The following is a 6,075-nucleotide window of genomic DNA, read 5'->3' on the forward strand; positions in this document are numbered from 1 at the left end:
AAAGAAAAGAAAAGAAAAGAAAAGAAAAGAAAAGAAAAGAAAAGAAAAGAAAGACAACTATGGGAAGCTTTCAAAGTTCTCCAGACAAACCTTTCAGAGACTCTTTTAAGGAGGAGCCGTTTATCGAAGGGTCAGGAAGGTTAGGAAAACTGTGCCAGGAGCCAGGGTCAGTCTTCCTGGAGCGACTAAGATTGTCCCAGGTGAGCAGTGTCCCGGGCTCCGGATGGAGGCGGAGGACGCAGGGCGGGTCCCCGCACGGCGGGCATCTTTTTGGCCAGGCGACCCCTTCTCAGTCTCCAGGAGCCCAGCGACACCCGAGGCTGGCGCGGGCTGCCCGGGACGCGCTGCCAACAGCCTCCCGTTCGCGAGGAGCATCTCCCCATCCGCGGCTTCCGAGGCCAGCTCCGTCCCTCCGCCATCCTCAAGTCCTCCGACATTTTTCACGGAGACAGGAGGTAGGGAGAAGAGGAAACGGCCGAGTGTCTGCATCCAGACTCTGCCGCAGCCCAAGAAGAGGAGAGGAGGAAGGAGGCTGGCGAAGAGGCAGCTATTAAACTGTGATTCCATCGATAATAAAAAGAATCATCATCACCCCCAACAGGGGAGTCCCAGATACACCCACCAGGACAGCGGCTAAGGGGTTTGGTGGGCGTTCCTCCTCCTGGTCCCCCGAGTGGCTGTGAAACCTACCCTACACCGAGCACACAAGAACTCCCTTTCCTACGACTAACGGGAGGGGAGGAACAAAAGAGACCCCCACGCCCTACACACACACACACACACACACACACACACACACACACACACACTCAGATAGCTCACCGATGCTCTAGGTATGCATTTTGCATTTCGACTTACACAGTCCCCACCGGGTTAGCGCATTTAACTAAAGGTAATGCAAGAAAAAAAAAATACCACCCCGAGGTGGTCGGTGGATTGGGCACCGTTAATTTCACATTCGGTTTTCTAGCAAACAACCACGAAAATCCCTCAGGACCTCGCGCCCCCGCGGGGTCCCTGCCGCCCCCGGCCCTCTCTGCGGGTTCCCCAAAGGCGCCCAGCTCGCCGCTGCAGACCCGACCGAGGGCTCCCCGGGCGGGCAGGACACTCGCCCAGCCTCTCCGCAGCAGCTGGAGGGCGGCGAGCGGACCGCGCGGTGGCAGCAACGCGGGATTCAACTTCCCAAACCTGCGGCGCTGCCCCCGCTCCCTCCCGCGGCGCCGCGGTCGGCGCCAAGACCCCCGCGCCCGCAGCCACCTCCGCCTGGGCTCCGGCAGCTGCACTCTCCGCCCCCTCTTTCCTTCACCTCCCCCAGTCACCACCTTTTAAAAATTCATCCATCGGTGCAAAGCAGACATTTTGATGTCATTTACTTAGCACCGCTCGGTTTCAGAGGCAACATCTTACCCAGTCGCCTGGAGGTGTGGGCAGCGCACCGATGGGTCCGGGGGCGCGAGGCTGGGCTGCTCGGTCCTCTAGCGGAGCGGGTTTGCTGCCATCCGCCCAACTTCAGCACCCAGCGGGCGAGGAGAGAGGGAGAGAGGCTAGGATGGAGGGGAGAGGGGAAGGGGAGGAGGGAGGGTGGGCGGGGAGGGAGCGGGAGCCGCTCGGCAGCGCGCATGCGCCCCGCGGGCGGGCGCAGCCCCTCGCCCGGCTCGGCCCAAGGTGCCGCTTCTTCCCCAGGCGCGCGGCCGCGTGAGTCACGGCCCCGCCCCTCCCGGCGGCCCGGCCCCCGCGCTCGCCTGGGCTCCGCGCCCACGGTGCGGGGGTCTCCGCCGAGCTTCGAGGGGAGCCTCGGGGACCTGGGAGCCTTCCTTGATTGGAGAGGCTCTGGCGGCTGGGCTCATTCAACTTCACGTTCGCCCGCTAGCCCGCGTTATTTTCTCGTGCGCTCTAGGAGACTGCTGGAAACCAGAAGCTTGTCTTTAAAGGGGGGTGGTAGGGCTAGGGAGGAGCTGCAGCGGCGCGGTCCCGGGGGAAGCAGTTCCTGCGTGGGGCTTCAAGAAACTGTGGAGTTAAGCAAGTTTTGCTCTCCAAAGGACTCGACCGTGTAGAGTTCTTTACTTTATTGACGTCCTCACCCAGAAATCTGACCCTTTTCCCTTAAGAATTATTTCAGATCTGGTCTGGGGGCATATATTCTGTCCCAGGAGTCTAGGACACTGGAACCAGAGTTTTGAGCGAGAAAAGCCCATGACAAGGCAAGAGTCGTGAATTACTAACAGAGGTGTTGATGCTAGGGGCCTGGAGCATCTTTTGGGGACAGCTTGGTAGCTATCAGGTCTGATAATTGTTCCATTCGCTAGCGGAGCCCAGCTTGGTAGGGAAGAAGCTTTGGGTGCTTAATGCATCATGAGCGCTAGATTGCATCTCCGATGATTAAATTGAAGTGTTTGTGAGGGCGAATTAGGGAAGCGGGTGTCTCTCTTCAGATGTGACATCTGTGGGAAGAGGAGTGAGTTCCTGGCTGGAATGATTAGGCTTTTTTCTTATACCTCCTTAAAACTGTTTACTTGTAAATATATGTGATTTCCCATTGCTTTGTGTGCGTCCCTACATTCAAACAGTGCTATTCTTATTTCAGGCTCCCTTACCGAACACCCTCCTGGCTTTCCCCCATCCCCTTCTCTATCTACTTGAGTTAAATATATGTTTCAAGGTTTGCTCCAGGGCCTTCTTTCTCTAGCCACAACATGGCTTTGAGTACGAGTGTTCTTCAAAGTGTATCCCTTGGACTGGTGCTGGTCTGTAAATTGTTCCTTACTGGTCTGTAATGAGAGATAAGTACAGAAACTGAGAGTAACATTTAGACACTTTCATAGCATGCCTTGGTATCCAAGCACATTAGTCAGTTGTAGTTTGTATGTCTTATTTTATTTGTAATTCATTTTTGTTGGATTTCAGAAGTATTGGTCCGTTATGCAGAAATATAAATTCAAATAAAGTTTTTTCAAAACAAAAGTTGAAAAAATTAAGTTTTATAGTTTGGGCAGCCCCAAACTCTGTATCACTCCCAGATTTATATCTTCAGTCCTGATCTCATGGAACACTTTTACGTTCTCAACTACCTTTATGGCTCCATTTGAAGAATATTTATACTGGTTAATATTTATTGAGACATTACTGTGTGTTAAGTTCTGATCTAAATGTTTTACATATGTTTCTTATTTTTTCTACAAGGTAGATGCTATTATTATGTTTAACAGACATCTCAGAAGCAGAACTGCGGATATCCACCCCCTCCAAACCTGTTCCTCTTCAAATTGTTCCACTCAGTTACTCTAGTCAAAATTTAGAAGTTATCTTTGTTTTGTCTCTTTTTTTTACCCCTCTTCTAATTAATTAGCAAATCACCTTGTCTCAACCTCCAAAATGTATCCCCAGTTCATCCACATCTCTCCCTCTCCATTGGCTATAACCATAGTCCAAGCTTCTATCATCTCTCACAGGAACTACCACAAAAGCCACCAATTAGTCTCTCTCCTACAACCCCAAAACAATACATTCTCTAAATGACAGCCGAGTGATCTTTTAAAAACATAATCACAGGGGCACCTGGGTGGCTCAGTCATTAAGCGTCTGCCTGTGGCTCAGGTCGTGATCCCAGAGTCCTGGGATCAAGCCCTGCGTGGGGCTCCCTGCCCCACGGGAGGCCTGCTTTCCCTCTTCCACTCCTCCCCTATTTGTGTTCCCTCTCTTGCTGTCTCTCTCTGTCAAATAAATAAATAAAATCTTAAAAAAAAATAATCACATTAGGGCGCCTGGGTGGCTCAGTCGTTGGGTGTCAGACTCTTGATTTCAGCTCAGGTGTCCATTTCAGGGTTGTGAGATCCATCCCTGTGTTGGGCTCCACACTGGGTGTGGAACATACTTAAAAAAGAAATTTAAAAACAAAATCACATCATGTCATGCTGCTACTTAAAGCTCTCCAACGAGTTTTCATTGTACTTTAAATACAACCTCTAATCCTTACCACTGCCGAGAAGGTTCTACATAATCTTGTCCCAACCTACTTTTCTTATACCATGTTCCCATAGACCATAGCTAAGTGCAGTGTAGCCACATCAGCCTATTTCTTTTACTTTCTTGAATAAATCTAGCTTACGGTACTCGAGTCCTCCACCTGGAGGCCTCTGCCCCCAGATCTTTAGAGTAGGCTCCTTAATATCCTACCAGTCTCTGTTTGGGTATCACCTACTCAGGCTTTACCTAACAATCAGTGTAATCTTCCTAGAGTTCTCTCTTGCATCCCCTTGCTTGATTTTCTTCCAAATACTTTTCACTGAGTCAGCTTGCATTTGTTTACTTGTTTATTATCTCCTACTCCCCTTCTAGAATAAAGTATCTCAAGAGCTTTGCCTGAGCTTTTCACTGTTTTATCTCTAGGGCTCAAAACAAGATTCGGCACACTGTATATACTCAGGATTTAGTGGATGAATTCATGATTGAATGAATAAATAACATACTTAGGAAAGGCATTCTTTATTTTTTTAAGCATTCTTTATTTTTTCTGATGCTGCTTCTTCTTGGATTCTCATTGCTGCATATCAGAATCTGTTGTTTCCCAGAAGAGTGCAAATTGACTACATTGTTTCCTCTGCCCACTCTATCAAAGATGGCTCCTTGCAATGTCGCACATTTATTTTGTTTGTTTGTTTGTTTGTTTGTTTTTTAAAGATTTTATTTATTTGAGAGAGAAAGAGAGACAGTGAGAGAGAGATCAGGAGCAGGGGGGAAGTGTAGAGGGAGAAGCAGACTCCCTGCTCAACAGGGAGCCTGATACAGAACTCCATCCCAAGACCCTGGGATCATGACCTGAGCCAAAGGCAGACACTTAACTGACTGAGCCACCTAGGCGCCCAGCAATGCCACACATTTAAACTAGATGCCAGAGTCGTGTTCTTAGAACCAACTTTATGACAAGAATCATCAACAAAAAAAGATATCTTTTACTTCCATGGACTTCTCTAAACTGTAATAATGGCTGTTTGGGCAGTGTTTTGCACCTATGACGGTTGGCTATTCTGTCCATAATTTACTTGCTGAAATCAAATGCAACTTCTTGGTGACTTTCTTTCACAGTTATAATTTGTTGTGAAATGCTTTATGCATTAACTAGAATCTTCAATGACAGTGTTGTAAGAACTGGATATGTTACCTACACTGAGTGTTGAGATGGGTGGAAGTGACCACAGCTTTAATGACCTTCACCTCATAGAGTTTGATCATTTGCAATCTATGTGTACATCTGGGTCGTAGGAAATATTTGCAACAGCAATGCATCAAATAATGATTTGGTGAATAAGTCAATAAACTTTATTAATGTCTACCATATGCCTGGTATTATGTCTTTAAGTTTTTTGCAAAAAATGTAAATGTTACATAAAATTATTATATATGAGTCAGCAATGGATTTCAGTTCATTTTAGCCATGGAGATGCTTTCTCTTTGTACAGAATTTCGGAGCAACTTGGGCTTATCGTTATCAAGCAGCTGTGTGGTGACTATGAAGAGCAGTGTTTGATCATGATCATTTCCATACCATTACGAATGCATTTTTCAAGTAGAATCTGGATACAGCAGCAGATTTTGGTATAATGACTTCATAGTAAGGCAGACAGGAGATTTGTAGGCAAGATATTTGCGGACAGAAAATATTGGAAAAGGACAGAGCATCAAAATTTTTACAGTACATTTATGCATAATTAGGGGTCTTTTTCATCATTAGGAGATCTGAAATCTACCTCAGTAGAGTTTGGTAACATTGGAAGGTTATTTCAGGAAGAAATTATGTAACATCTTTACATTTCATTTTCTCTTTTCCAACATGTTCATTTTTTTAAAAAGCAACGATTTTACCTTTGAAAAGCAGAGGGAAAAGGAAGAAATTTGCTTCAATCTAGGAAAGACTGACTGCTCCGTCTAGGCAAACTTCTCCAGAGGGGAGCCAGAAAGACAGTTAAAATATGACTGCTTAAACACAATTTTTTCTTTACTTTTGGTAAACAGAACTTCCATGTTTCTTCAATTGGTTTTAATCAAACCTTAGAGACAGATTCTTCTCAGGGAATTGAT

The 6,075-nt window shown here is 47.0% G+C and overlaps 1 protein-coding gene across 1 annotated transcript in view; it reads right to left on the reverse strand.

The window, feature by feature from the left end:
- Positions 1–1,557, reverse strand: part of RGS17 (regulator of G protein signaling 17) — an 87,651-nt gene extending 86,094 nt beyond the window's left edge. Inside the window, exon 1 of the mRNA XM_025866357.2 lies at positions 1,408–1,557. The gene's annotated coding sequence lies outside the window, so the exon portion shown is untranslated. The remainder of the gene's footprint in view (positions 1–1,407) is intronic.
- Positions 1,558–6,075: the final 4,518 nt, after the last annotated feature.

Source organism: Callorhinus ursinus, unplaced genomic scaffold (genome assembly GCF_003265705.2).
Source record: "Callorhinus ursinus isolate GAN/ISIS: 27379988/994484 unplaced genomic scaffold, GSC_fseal_2.0 scaffold6, whole genome shotgun sequence".
Classification (NCBI taxonomy): Eukaryota; Metazoa; Chordata; class Mammalia; order Carnivora; family Otariidae; genus Callorhinus; species Callorhinus ursinus.